Source organism: Ptychodera flava, chromosome 18, assembly GCF_041260155.1.
Source record: "Ptychodera flava strain L36383 chromosome 18, AS_Pfla_20210202, whole genome shotgun sequence".
Taxonomy (NCBI): Eukaryota; Metazoa; Hemichordata; class Enteropneusta; family Ptychoderidae; genus Ptychodera; species Ptychodera flava.
The window spans coordinates 37,741,144-37,757,411 of record NC_091945.1 but is presented as its reverse complement, the minus strand read 5'-3'; the positions used below and the strand labels follow the sequence as shown (position 1 = coordinate 37,757,411).

Genomic DNA, 16,268 nt, shown 5'->3' with positions numbered 1-16,268 from the left:
CGTGAGTTTCATTTTACGTTAGTAGTACTTGCTGTCATTTATTGAGGTCACCAGATGCAGGTAGTGTGTCTTTACGTTTTGCTACAACGATGAAATCTAATTTATCTAAAGTTGCTGTCCAAGGTTTTCACATGCATGCCTGAAAATGGTACATAGGTAGTTACATAGAAATTGAAATAGTTGGCTCACAATCATCTGTGATCCTGCTGCTCATTGGCTGAACTCATCTAGTGACGTCTACATGGCTGTTTTTGCCTGCAAATCTTCCCCAGTTTCTGTTAAGGTAGTATGCACCTCGAAAGTGAAAGACTTAAACTTTTGCTCTAACTTTCCTCAAGGAATCTTTCAATCATTCTCTTTCAAAATCAAGAATAAAAATAAGGGGTCACCGTGCAAATTTTGGAACTAGAGAAACAAATTACCCAAGATTTACTGATATTAGAAATTCAAAATGGCCGCCATCCCTGTGTTAACTCTATGGAGAAAAATAAAAATTTTCGAATTTCGAAAAACTAAGCCGGTGAAAAGTTTTTTTTCACCGAGAGCTTTAAAATGAACCCCAACATGTGGTATATCAGAAGAGAATTGTAAAAGTTTGAGAGTCCGAATGTCTGTCCCCGAGGTGCGTTCTACCTTAAGATGTAAATTAAAAGGTCAAATAGTATTCTGAGCATACTTACACTTTCAATCAGTCCCCATCTCTCAATACCACCATCATCAGGCATAATCCTACCAAGCCTCGACTTAAGTTCAGTTCTATAAGTTTCCTGTCTTTTGCCATTCAAACGGGTAATATTCGCGTGATTTTCCGTACTCGGCCCATTTCTTTCAAATACCTTTGGAGGTCCCTTATCTTGTGTTGTGTTCGCCATCTTACTGTTTTTATGTCAGGTAGAAATTGTTCATATTAATCTTTATCTAGTTCCATATTTTAAAGCCGACATGTGTATGAACTGATATGCTTTTGTTTGGCATTTTATTTTCAAAGTGTTGTTTACTGTATACTAATTCTGTCATTATTAAAATGCGATTCTTCTCCTTAGTGGTTTTTCACACTTTATATAATATAGTAAGAAATTTCGGTTGCGCATCCATGAATTGTATGGTCCTATACTTTACTCCTGTAGTTCGCATCGTTGTCTCCGTCTTCGTCTACATCCACCTTGGTTTCCTTAGTTCTGATTTCATTGGGTGTGTAGATGCAGTTCAGGACTTGCTAGAGACTACGTCCCATGGATGAAGCAAATCTGCAATGGCATGAGTTGAATGTTTGGTGAACCAATGGTCATACTTCGGCTTCGTTGTATAAATGTTCATATCAATGTGATTCCAAACAATACGAAGTATCACATCAAGGAACTGGATAAGTAGAAAATCTTTTTCTATGAATACAGATGTCAACTAATTTCTCTTGACAACGGTCGGATATCCTTGAAGTAGTACATCTTCTCAAGAACGGCATTATGATCAGTACACCCAGCAAAATATTCCTGGATCATTGCCATTGTTTCAAGCTACAACAGAAAATCAACAAATACAGAGAGAAGTCAGATTTTGTTCAGGGATGAGCAATTATTCTTTCGATATTTATAAAAGTTATAATATCACAACTAGCGGCAAGTGACATACCAACAGAAACGTATTAAGAATACACTGTCATGTTGACTTCCATTAACCGTAAAACTTCAACAAGTTCAATTTGCAAATTATCGATTAACCATAATTAAAACATTATAAAGTGAAGAACAGCATTAAGAAACTTAGAATTTTTTTTAATCTTACAAAGTTGACAAGTAGGGAGCGAATTTTGGACTGCTTAGAAACTCCTGAGGGCGCTGTAGCATCTGGATGTTTGGTACGTTCGTGGTCTGATACCGAAAACAAAGCCACAGCGAATACTACAATTGTAAGGAGGAAAATCACGCGGGACAAATAACAAATATACATATTCCGAGTTAGATTTTCATGGAATATATTTTACGTATATGGTAAAAATTCCCTCAAATATTTAAATTCATATGATTTCTAGATTTAGTTGATCTCTGACCGACCTTCTAGTGTATCAAATACACAAGATTATAGTCACATTTTAACATCTTATGAATATTCTACCGTTATTATATAACATGTGGTGTTCAAAATATCAATGAACGAAGCCTATTAGGAAATTCTATAATCTTTGATAATTGAATACCAAGAGATCATAAAATCACGAATAAAGCACGTAGCGAGTTCACCACCGGATGGCGCACGACTTTTAGATTTACTCAATCGTCTGAGAGTGATTTTGGGTTCTTTCATTGACACAGTTACTGATTTAGTAAGAATAGCCAGAGAATCAAACAAGACACAAACAGTCTTACGCGCTCTGTTGTCCAAGCAGAGTAATAAATGGAATATTTATGGTATGGACTTCGGACTGATTAAATTTTCGTAACTACGTAAAAGTTGATGTTAAGAGCGATATTTTCCGATTAAATTGATGGAAAGAACACTAATTAAATTCAGCAATTCAGTGTCAGTCAATTCTACAACAGAAATTACAGTCTTTCAGGATTATCGTTTGATGTGTTGTGTTACGGTGTTTGACAGTGAGTACACAACGACGGATGACACTAATTATATTACCTTAACATTGATGCAGGGTGTAATACATCTGTGTATTTTCTAAAATAAAAGACATTTGACTATCATTGATTTCTGTTTGAAGTATAATTTCTCATATCACCCTTCCGCAAGAAGGTTAAGGTTTATTTTCAGTTCCTGTCAAATATAACTTCATATCAGAATGCTAGACTTTTATTGTTTTGAACATCTAGTTCAGATTTGATCATCTGAACAGTCTCTATTCAAAAAAGTGTATTTGAGCAAATAAAGCCCAGCTTCAATCCGTAAATTTAGAACTTTGCCAACGAAACAAACAATTCGTTTGTAGGTGACAAGGACGACATTGATGTCTGCCAATCGTGTAGGACTCTCCCCTGAGTGCAAGTGTGTCACATGACGGTCATCCATTTTACACTCTGCTGAGGATTGTTTCATATTCATTTAGTAATTAGCGTAATGATATAAAGACTTCCTTTATCGCATAGCTAGGTGTCAATTTCTCGGTAACGAGTTATTCTTATTGTGATTTTACGGGGAGCTGTCTAACCTCTGAAACGTTGTTTTCAGTCTGATGTGACGTCACACTTTTTGATCAGCTATTGAGACTTTTTTCTATACTATTTCTTTCTTTGACTATTTTGTGATTGATAAATAAGAGGATGTTTGTGATTGGTCCACAACAGGATGTAAATGCATAGGCAGTTTCTATTGGACGGCGAGTAAGCATTGCACTGTTCAGACTATTTCAAAACTATCGAAATCGAATGGAATTTCCTATTCATTTTTTTAATGTCGAGTATTATTCTGATACCAAGATCGTGTCAATTTACAGCCCTGTGCTTGATATATGTCTATACAGCTCAAAATTAGACCATACAAACCGCCGAGTTGTACATAGAATAGAAAACGTCATCAATGGGGGCTGCTTTGCTCAACGAAAATATGGTATTAAAGAGATTGATAAAATTTCTTCCTCTTTTTTACCTGAAAATGAAGAGGGTGATGAGATTGTTTTAGTAAGAATGAACGGATTATTTGAAACTACCATCCTAGGACACTTTTGACATGGCTAGGAAACGTGCATGGGAAATTGACCCCTAAAAAGTATTTGCCGCCAATAACAGATGGAAAATAAATAAAAGCTCATTTATCTGATACTAATTCATTTCCAAGGTTTCAATTTGATATGATCATCTGAAGTTTGTCACAGTTAAAGACCTTACGTTGGAGTGAACCGAGTCGATTAACGTGATAATTTATTTCATGGTTTTCATCTCACTTCAGTAAATGAGATTAGTCTTTGACCGGTTTCTGTTATCTGCTGCATTGAACAGCAACTAAAACTTTTAAAAATGACAATTATTGTAATGTTGGAGTGTTTATCCTTGGTACGTGCTATACTTGACGTATCTGTACTGCAAATCAAACAAATAGTAGCAAGAAAAGGGGACTTGAATTTAGTGTACAAAAACATTGACTGTAAGTTAACGCTCTTAAACTTTAATGTCAATTTAAAGTTTATTTTGCGTGGTAATGACAAACTAGGTATGTCATAACATATCTAGCATTTCAAAATAAAACATCGCGATTTACGCTTCTTGACAGTGTTCATTTGTAAAGGGTCACATGTACCGTGCCAATTTTTTCAAATTTCCGCTCAAAATGTAAGACGAACTTGTTGCGTTACTGTAATGTTCAGATAAGCAGATGGGACAAAACTCCTAAATATCAAAATTTGTGATTTGTCACATTTAAATAAGACCGGCTTGTAATTTATCCTATTTATACATTCAAAACCCCATTAAAAGCTCATGAATAATGAAATGATTCCATTATCACCACGTGTTAACTGCAATTTCTACCCTAAACCGTAACTAGATTACAATGTCAGCAATTTCAAACCTGGTTTCCAAGGAAACTAATGGTTCATTTTCAGTAAGGAGAAACGGGTAATCGTTTGAGTTTATATATCGCTGACATTGTCGGCATTTGTAGGGTCGACCTCTTTCACTTTTCACTATTGTCGCAGAGAGTGAACTCTCTTAATTGATGTTTATCAATGCGTTGGCTCTTTACTCCAGTGGATGAGAGCGACTCGGCAATCAAAGCCAGACTTTGAAGGAGTCCAACAGAGAAAGTACATTTTTGCTTTTGATTTACACATTAAATTATTCCAGACATGCGGGTTCCGTATAGTAAAATCCTAATGTCATAACACAAGGCCAGAGAAATGCAAGAAGGATATTTTCATCGAAAATCAAACTGTGTATATACATTACACTTAATTGCCTTCAGTTTTGTACATCATGTGAACTCAGCTTTTGGTCATGACCTTCGTATTTGAAAGGAGATAGATGTTTCACAAGAAATTAGCTCTACATCTTTCTAAAACGGTAATTATTTGATTCAGCCCTTGGATATCAAAATCTCCTTTTCAACCTACAGTACGCAATCAGTCGATCCCATCAAACTGTTGAAAATTTTATCCCGATAACATATGTTGTTATCAGCACCTTGTTCAAAAAACATCAAAACCGTGGTCGGTTTTCATTGGCCAGAAATTACTCGCCAGCGATAATTTAGTCTTCAATTGTTGGTGACATTTTTTCCCCTATTTCATCGCCAAGTTATTCATGCATGAGAATGCGGCTGATGACGCTAAGTCGCCCATGTGGAATACGTGGCGTAATACTTAATATTGTATTATTCGAACAATTAATACATCGATTTGGAGAAAACCACGGGTGATAACATGAATAAATGATTCACTTTTCATGATTATCTGGTCAATGATTTGTGGACAGATAAAAATCAACGAATTTCTTTATTCTAATATCACAGAAATAACGTGGCAGAAGACGTCACCGGTAATGATTTTATATTTAAGCTCGTTGCGTTTTATGTCTGAAACAAACTGTTTCTTTTCTTAACACTCAGTGTAATCTATCAGTGTTCCTGTAAACGTAAATTATGGCAGACCACTATTGATTTCCACCTTTAGGACAGATCACTGATGCATTACAGCGTTTACTTCGCCGGAAAACTTACTGCTTGTTCAAATAGGCCTACAACTATATTAAGATATAGGTTACATACATGAGATGGGACACCATTGATACTTCTGCAATTTTTCTCAGATTACGGAAACGCTTTCGCTTCGATGTGCAAACGCCATCAATATTTAATAACCTTTTAATTCGTTGGTAGCATGACTTGTAGAATGAAATCCATAGAGTGTAGTTTTACTGATACGAAATCATAGGTTCAACTGAACAATGGCGCTGTACCAAATACTTCAGAATTACATGATCAGACAATGCCTTGGTTCATTTTTTTCATACATAAAAGTAGTTGGTGTTGGTACATTATGACGATTTATTTCTGTCGATCGATACTTTTTCAACATCCTCTGTCCCTGTCAGTGTGTTCTGTTTGTTTGTTTGTCTTTCTGTCTGTCCTCTCGACCAACTTGATATTTCTATGAACTCTAATCAATCATGACTAACCTTCATTAAGTCTTCTAGACAAATTGTCGTCAAGCATTTAAACTCTCTTTAGGGACTGGACAGAAATTACAGGGAGCGGGAAGGCCGATGTTTTTTTGGGGTGGGTCGCAATTTTTCGCGCAAGCACGTGCCACTTTTGAAGGGTCATGAAATTTAACGCATGTCTTTGAGGGAGGGTCACCCTTTTTGCGCAACTATTAGAAGCCAAGATATGGCCTCTATAGTGCTTCGTCCATAAATATCAAATCATGATAAAGGGAATCTATTTGGCAAACTACTAACAATGTTCCACTACAAAACAAGCTACATCTGTACTTTTATATAGATTTGATAATATATATATAAATGTATCCTGCTTGAAGTGGGAGGTAAAAAGTGCATTTGTGTCCAAGAAGTTTCATTTTTGGATTTCATCGAAAATGTAAATACATAGTAAATTCATGGTAGGCTATGAGAAAACTATGAACAATTTTTTCCAATATAAAACTAGCAATATTTGTTCATTTTATAGATGTTGGGTAATTTACTGAAAATGTGGATCTACTATACAAGGGAGTCTATGAGAAAACTGCGAACAATTTTTTTCCACAGCTGTGCATTTATAGATGTTGGATAATTGACATTAGGCCTAATTTACTTGATTAGAATAGGGTAGTTACAAGTGCAAATTGTACAAGAAGTTTGATTTTTGAATTTAACTAAAAATGTTGCTTCACAGACATGGAAGTCCATGAGAAAACTACATTTTTTAATACTAAACTACATTTGTTGAGAGCGCAGATGTGAACAGCAAATATGATGTTGAAATTTCATCCAAAATTCTCATGGTAGTTTAGGGGTAAACTATTAAACATTTTCCCCGACACAACTTGCTATATCTGTGCATTTATAGAAAAATGTTGTTCAACAGTGACTAATATAAGGTTATTCACAAAATACCTGGATTTATGTCCGAGTACATCGTGCAGCGAAGGTATTGCGTAGCGTCTCGGACAATAACGAAGTGTACCATGGAGATTAAAAAGTTCTTTCTTTTACCATGAGCGTAAGATGTACGGGGACATAAATCCAAGTATTTGGGGGATAACCTTATTATTACACACCTTTTCACTCTAATGTTGCCAGAAAAAGTCGAAATTGTAAGGCGTTTTTAAGACGCCCCCCGCGCACTGCACTGAGGGATCGCAGGCAGACTGGGAAAGCGTTCAGCGCGTCCGCTAAGCGCTCAGAACGAAATTTCAACCCTTGCAGCGCAGTGCAGGGGGTAGAGATTGTAGGTGAGCAGTATAATTGCACTTGGACTGACTATTATTCACTGCGTGAATTACTAAATGTTTTGAAGAACATTTTTTGTAAAAAGTGTAAAATCTTCTTTTCTTTTTACCAGTGTTGACGTAAGCTGTTATGAGGTCAAAGCTCAAATAGCGTCCAATAACACCTCAAGTTCTTGTACTCCCCTCGAAGTTACTTTACTCCGCGTCCTTTCTGATATCGAAACTTACTGTACGACGGAACTCCATAAATTATAGACGCAGGTGTATAAAATAGGATGTAATAAGATTCTAGATAAACAATAACAGTTCTCTCTGTAAACATTACAGCTACTTTCCCTTTTGATTTTGAATAGCAAATTGTACTGCGAGTAGTTGACAGTATTATTTATTGGGAAATGTGATCTTTTTACATTGAATTACTTGAAAGCTTGCATAAAAGTGATTATTTTTAAAGGTTAAAAAGTATTATTCGCTGAAAGTTCAAAGGTTAAATGAGAAATTATATCATACCAGAATATTGATGGGGTAAATACAGTGATCTGATTGGTCGAGACGCGAAAAGAACCGTGGTATATTGGCGATATACCACGGCAGGCATGCGCACTAGCTCTCGGCTTGAGGAAAAGTCCTTTTATGACGTTCCATGCCAGAATTTCAATATATACTTATGATATAATAGCAATAAATCACACCCAGCGACGGTATACCACTCAATTGTGACCATTTCACTTTATATATGCACTCGCTATCGCTCGTGCATATATGTCGTGAACTGGTCAAAATCTCGTGGTATACCATCGCTGGGTGTGCTTTATTGCTTAATTATTTTATTGATATGGACTGTGACACACATGAGCAGGGTCACTGATTTTTACGCATGACAATTTGGGAAGGCCACTTGTTTTCTCGCAAGCACTTTTGAAGAGCCACTATATTTCGCGCAGCATCATTTTGAAAAACACCTCCACCCAGTAATTTCTGTCCAGTCCCTTACAAAGCTGTACACACTATACACCATAAAGACGACAACTGCAGTCAGCGAGTGGCATTTCCGGCCCGAGTCACCATACTTCAGCATTTCCGGTCCGAGTCACCATACTCAAGACTCCTCAAAGGAGTTTATTAAACCAGACGTGTACACACATTAAAGTTGCGTATTTCAAGCCATGTAGTCAAACAAGCATATATCAAAAACCAATGACAATCAGAAGTATTAAATTAGGTAGTAATAGTGTTGTAGCGCCATCAGACTGTGGTGATCGAACAGTTTTCTTCAACTCTTAAAACCCCAAAACAAAACAGGGGGATTCAATGGAGTATAAAATATTCTTGAATCGAACCAAGATACGACGCTTGCATCTTAAAATCTAGATAGTACTTTCTTCACCCTTTACTTGAAAAATATTCTATTTAATGTCAATAACATAGTTTACAGATACTCTTCCTACATTTTGTGATAGAAACTTTCTAGGCCATCTCAGCTTTCACTGTTTTACTGTTCTTCACACTCCCTACCTGCCGGTAACTTAATGGATCTTTACATTTCACAGAGAGAAGGTTTAGAAGGTTTGTGCTTGTAAAAAGTAAACATGGAGATCTGACAGTTTAATACCTTACTTAATTAAAAGAAAGTGCTCACTTGGTAGATCTGTAGCCTCCATTATTAATGACGTATTCCGGGCCTTTGCAAATTAAACAATAAATTCCACAGTATGTTTTAGATTAGAGTAACAAAACACATATCCTCTCCCGGGTCCTCACTATTTTGACCCGTTACCATGGAAACGACCGGATTCTTTCTTTTTTTAATTGTGTATTTTGTGTTAGCGCTGAATGGAGGCTGCTACCGTCGAGCCTATGCCACTCGGCATCTTGATTAAAATGGAAAGTGAGTGAGTGACATGGCGGTGTAATCAGGGGCTCTTTGTCATGCCTTTAATAAATTACTGAATCGGGACTAAATTTGGCCATTTCGAACGCCACGTACATAAACAAGTCTTCCAGTTTGGCAATCAGACTGAATATATTCTCGTTATATCCTTGGTGTTCGCAGCGGGAATACAAACTCGTCTTTCACGGTGATTATCCCGGCAGTCAGTGATTTTGTAACTGTAGTCAATTTGGCCAAGTCTCGCTCTTAAGGCGGATACCTAGACAAACCAACCGCTGCGTCAAATTCTAATGAAATTTCTTTACTTTCATCGGGGAGCAGTTATGTTTGTGCCATTTCGGAATCTCGGGTCACGACCTGTGTAGATTTCACCTAAAATACAGCATGTTAGAGTGTCATCTATTTTACGGAATTGTAGATTTCGCTATGTAAGATGATCGTATCGATTTCAACTGATCAGGGAACAGTTCCAATGAAGCGGAGTTCATCATCGCACGTGCAGAACGTAATTCAAGAATCTATTCCGTGGGCAACAAGCCCGGGCGGCTTGGCTGATTGCATCTGACTAAGAAACCCGAGTAGCCATGATAAAGCTCGCCAATACTGCTGACTCAATGAGTACTATAAAAGAAATTGGTCCCGGATTCGATTTAATGATGACAGATGCCATTTTACGGCAATTTTGTGAGTTTTCGTATCATAAAACGAAATATTTTTTTGTCTGTGATATTTCCTGAATATGAAATTCCATGGTGTCTCTCACAAACAATAAAATGGAATTCAAGCTAGTATTTCTATTCTTTCATTCGCCAACATAACTTTCAGTGATTGAAAAGACGTTTTCAAGTAAGAAAGGAGATGTATGACACTTTTCAATGAACAGGACAAAGAAAATATATGCTAATCTACAGGAAAGGGGCGACGGAAAAGTCAAAATCAGTTACAAGTAAAGATAGGGTTTAACAAACCCGTATAACTTTCTGTTAAGTACATCATGTGGAGTGTTTCAGTCCAAGGTCACGTGGAGTGTTTCAGTCCAAGGTCACGTGGAGTGTTTCAGTCCAAGGCAAGAATGAGTAGAGTCAAAACTTTTTTAAATACAAACAAATGTAACATAGATTTAGTGAGGCCTGGCCAATTTTTGTGAAATTCTGTCTTTATGGTGTTGTTAAGACAGTTAGTGTCGCTTTACTCAACACATTATCACGAGTTTAGTGCGTGAGAAAAAGGCCAAGTGAGCTCACGAAAAGTACTAACAAACAAACAAACCGGCCTTGTAACGTTCGGATCATTTTCTTTCTATCTAAGCAGTTTGCTTAACGGTTGAGAAAAGTTAAAAGCAGAAAAAATCCGACAGCAAAGATATCACTCCATCAATAATCAGCTCAGAAACTCAAACCGAAACGGAAATAGAATATGCGTCGGGAACATCAAAACTTGACGGCACATTTTGTCACAGTAAAAATCATTTTGCAGCTTATCGTCATTATCGCATAAATATTGGCATGATGATAGTTCAATTATGTGAATAATATGCTTGAAATGCTTGGAATCTTGATCAATGTCACCCACCGTTACCGGACACGCATAGGTGACGCGCGATAACATGATAGAAGTAACAAAATGCTGAAAAGGACAACATGAGGTATGGTACTCTAAACTTGATGTTTAGTTATAGTCGATATTGCGTCTTGCAACGACAATTAGTTACTTAAGGTGCGGTCATTGTCTAAAAATATCTAAAATCAATATGCCAGCTAAGGTACTAAGGTATTAATTTAAACACCATAAAGTAGGGTTACTCGCCTTACTCTTCTGAAGCTTCGATGCCGATGTGTATCATTGATTTAGCTTTTCTTGTTGAATTTAAATGAGTTTGTCGTACTTATACAATATTTACGACTGACACTAAATGATTTTCCCGACTTAAGTGATCAAGTTAAGATAAAAATGTGGATTTGATTGATACTTTCAGAGTCACTTTGCTCATCCTAAATAAATTGACTGATATCAAAATGTTATCTATGCAATATGTCATACTTTTCACTCATCAATTAGTCGTGATACTGATCCTAAACATTCTTTTACGAGATCACCAGTACTGAAAAGGGAGTAATCTGGATGGCATATTAGTACTAAAATGAGTTGAAAAAGAATAAGGAATGAACATCTCATATGATTACAGTTATAGCCGGTAAATACTTTGGAGACGAACACGAATCAGATATCTATCTAAAACTTTGTCAGAACTCTATTCGTTGGAAAAGCTGCTTTAAAGCGCCAGCAGCTGTAACTTTTGATAATTTCATTTTTTCACCATTTTTGTTTCTTATTCTATACCCCCAAAGCATTTTGAGATACACTGTATTCAGCTTATCAACTCAGTCTGTACATGTGTATACTGCATTGTTATTGTTAACACGTGAACTCTGGCCCCGAGTCAAATTCAAATGTAAACAATAACAGTGCATGCTACATGTATATAATGTTGACAAGCTAAATAGTGGGTGTTTTAAGGTGCTTTCGGAGTCGCACAACTTAACTTGCGACAGACATGAAAAACAAGAATAGTGAAACTATCATCAAAATTACATCTACTAGCAATTTAAGCAAACTTCCTGGCTTGTCGGTATTCGTATTCTTACAAAATTTGTTATGCAAGCTTAGCAACATCATAACTACGTTGTTTAGGAAAATCATTTTTCAGTTTGAATGTATACATTGATTACTTTCTTCGTACAGAAAGAATTGAAGCAAAGAATCGAACAACCCGTCTCTTACTCTTTGAATTTGACTTTACAGTCGATGGACCTTGGGCGAATTACGCTTTGCTCGACTGTAACCAATTTCATCGTGTTCAAACAGCTGCTGTGTTCAAACATGGCCTTCACAATATTTTTGCCTTTGGAAACTACGTTACATAGAAATAGGACTCTCTCCCAGTCTCTATTGATAGAGTCACGTGAGCGTGCCAGACAGAGAATCAGAAATAAGAAGTAGCCATCAAATTTGTTGCCACCAAGAGTATGATTGGCTTTCACAAGAAGGAATTCAGGGGACCTATCACTTCCCAGCAATGCATAACGTTATCTCTGATGTGTATATTATGCAAATGGAAAACAATACCTGGGAATAGTCGAGGCGTTTCTGCTTGTACAGGCAATGCAGTAAGATGATCCTATGACATTGCATTATTGCTCAGTCCATGAGAATTTCAAGGAAAACTGTACCCGTGCCTTTATATCCTTAACTATACACATTTCCGTACTCTACTTGCCCCTCTTGTGAGGTTTGTGTCGTTAAGAAGCATGTTATCTATTCTGAGGTTGATATTTCGTCCAAATCATCAAACTGCTGCCGATATTTGGTGCAATCACTGGGGTAGAATAACCGTGCTGAAACGGTTCGATGCAGTCAGCAACGCAAATGATGTTAGAGATAGACAAACAGAGTTCACGTGACTCATGAATTCTCTACACTCTTTGAGTGTCTCCACAGTAGGTGGAGGGAATCTGGGTGGAGGGGCTGTGGTGTATCTTATTGATCTAAAAGACTAAAATACCGTGGAGATAATCATACATACATTCACGTGCATACGTACCATGGCAAGTACAGCTGATAGTACCAATAGTATCTATTATTTCACAAAAAAAACCCAGCAAGCATTACAATCGCTGGTCGTGATATTCTACCAAAACAAGCAAACAATATTGTCTTGACTCTATCTGCTGTAGTGATGGTGGTGGTAAAGAATTGCAGTGTTTGACGACAGCATCATACTCGAGCTTATTTCTTATACAAAGTATTGCTCCGTGACGAAACTTACAGGTGTGTTTATAATTTAATAGATGAAATACGTTTTGCCATAAACCGTAACTGATTATTAAATTGTTGATATTTTATCAAGTGAGACATGTATAGCTTATAACGTCAAAAACAGAATATTAGACATTGCTCTCTGAATATCATGGCCGAATATAGGTCACTGTCCGATGGTAATTTAAGATTTCCTAAATTCATGCTGTACGTGAGGAATAGGTAAGTCGAGCAACCCATTCTGTTTCATAATGATGAAGATGTTTTATAGCAACCAAATTTTGAGGTTTTTACTGTACAATGTTGAACGAAATGTACAAGAGATTACAGACATTCATCCCACCAAGGATGATCATCGCTTATGTTACCCAAAACGCCCCATAGTGTCAAGATGTCTCTACCTTAAGGCCATCAGTCAAATTTATTGGCTTCGACGACATCATTTCAAGTTCATCATACTGTTTTTTCAGTGTCTACAGACGTGTTCAAGAAAACGATTCAATTAGAAGATGTTTGATACATTTTACTGGAAATAGTAGGTTGCATTTTGACACCACAATTTACACTAATGATTGACTCCTGATCATTATTGTTGATTGCAAACGTGTTTCAAGGAATTTTAAATCTTTATACACTACTCATGGATACTCAGCGTGTTTGGGGGATGTTTTTGCGTTTGATAAAATTTTGTGAAAAATTTCAATATAAATTTGCTATCTTTGAATGAAATTGAATCTTTCTTTATAAGAAGTGATCAACTTTCTGCTATTCTAACTGGGACACTTTCTAAATTACTGGCTTCTACACCGAATACATGATACAAGTATCGCAATATTCAAGACCTATCTTGATTTAGAATTTAAATGTAGGTCTGATGATTTGATTTAATTATAGACAGTAGCGGGGGAACTACAGTAATTCTATGATTTTACATTTCAACCCATCCGTTTGAACTCCTCCCGGCATCCACACAGCACACCATGTTCGAAATGTGCATATATCGATGTGTATTTGTCGTCGGCGGAGTCTGCTGAAGTTTTTATTGTATTTGAAGTTGTTTCATTAGTAACAGTAAAGAAGAGACCCCTTAAGTTTGCCACTTCCAAGGTCCCCGTCACCGAGAGATCAATGGTTCACTTTAGCGCATTGGTTGTTTAAAGGGGAGATACTTATGTGCCTGCAACATGCTAACAATCGATGGAAAAACTAGTCGAAAATATCTGCAAAGAAACAAAAAGATTATCGACTTCATGGAGAATTATCCGAACTCGAGGCAAATATGGTTACAACATGGAAGTAACAGTAGTTCTCTTAAGTTTATTTCCGCATGCATATAAAAAGGATTGTCTGTATATCATATCATTTGATATTGATTAAGGTACAATATAGAACTAGGAAAAAAGAAAATCAAGCTCGTCTTTTTTATTTCAACAAAATTAGATGACACAAACCAATTCGTAGTGACAGATAAGTAATAGATTTATTTACATTTCATTTACTCTATGGTTCAGTACTACAGATTGTTCACAACGCAAGCGCAGGGCAAGTTGAACTTTTTAAACTGAAATCGTTTTTATGAAAACACTTTGTCAATAACACGTGTGTGTAAAATATTAAATTCACATTCAGAATCACGGCTTCCAACGAGAGTAGACGTTCATTCTTTCATTTGCCGAGCCTGCAATTCGGTGAGTAAGAATCGATTAACACATTTATGATTGTGTTTAATTATCCGTGAAAGAGAATGCAATGAATGGGGGCTACTGACTACATAGACGGCTGCATGGCTCACTGATGCCGCAGCTAATGTATCTTAAGTAGACATTTGTTTTGCAGTTCAACCACTGACATTTATGATTGAATCTACTTGCATGAGTGTCTTTAACTTGGAGTTATCTACCTAATGACTCAACTCAAGTGCAGATAATGCGGACGCTCATAGATTAATACTGTAGATTTTAATTATATTCCAATGAAAGAAAACACAATTCGAACTATTCAAACTTGATTAGCTCAGTGTTTGCATAAAATAAGTAAATAATTGTCATTTGTATGAAAACGGATAATGAAGGTTAAAAGCAACGTCGTCATGGACTTACAAGCACTAAACAACTTGATACTGGAAAAATCATTGTGTGGCATTTGATGTATCTAAATATTTTCCAATCATTTTCCAAGGTATTAAAGCGTTCGACAATGGAGCTTGGAAATATATAGCGAGAGTATTAAGTATCGACGGAGAGACTGTTGATTTGCCTGTTCCGTTTTCAAGACAATTTTACGGCAAATATGAGGGATTGTACGCGATGTGTTTGTTTGCCAGTTAGTTTTCTCACTGTTTTGCAACTCTTAACAAGAACGGGACTGAGTAAATTCAATAGCCAACGCAACCGAGAAAACATTAAAAAACAGTCAGATAAACAAACTTATAGACAGACTGACAGATGGACAAAGACGAACAAAGAAAGCAAAAGAATCGTTTGCCGCATGGGCGCAAGAAAAAGATAGATATTGACAAAGACCGATTGAAAATGTTTCAGTTTATCATCATAAATCAAAGTAGCTTGTCCGATTCGAACCAACAGATGAACACATATTTCTTTACCGCTCTGTAACAATACGGGTTTCCCCAATGGCCCTCTCAATTTTGATAGGCTTATCAAATACACCATAACCCGTTTAAAAATAAGCACTCTTAAGTTTTCACTCACATTACACTACCAATATAATCCAAATAGATTAATACATATGACAGGATAACGAGGGGATAGGTTATCGTAAGTTCAGAGAAATCACGTCCCCATTCCCATGTGACCAAATCACTGCCTATGTTATCAGCTTTTGTGGTTTTGATTAATATCGCCTGAAATGCGAAACTGGGGCTTATTTTGAAAAGAGTGCCCCAACCATAACAATAAAGTAGTGAATGATTTTAATTACATCTCTATTCAAAGATTGTCAGTCATCCCTGTAAATTTGGTTCTCAAAGATCTGTATCGGATAAAATAACACAGATTAACTGTTTGAAAAAATGTTGAACAACTCGAACGAATATAGAATTCTACTTCACATTTCGAGAATGGAATCGAAAGCTTGCTTCTGATAATTTATATCATACTGTATTGTTGCTATTGCTCACGTTGCTCATCTACTGTTTTGCTTTCGATTTGCTTG

The 16,268-nt window shown here is 36.5% G+C and overlaps 1 long non-coding RNA gene across 2 annotated transcripts in view; it reads right to left on the bottom strand.

Moving 5' to 3' along the window:
- The window catches only part of LOC139117545 (uncharacterized), a 61,643-nt gene that overhangs the window by 3,680 nt on the left and 41,695 nt on the right, over positions 1-16,268 (bottom strand). For both annotated transcript variants that reach the window (XR_011548548.1, XR_011548549.1), the window contains one exon: positions 681-1,514. This is a non-coding gene — a long non-coding RNA (uncharacterized lncRNA). The remainder of the gene's footprint in view (positions 1-680; positions 1,515-16,268) is intronic.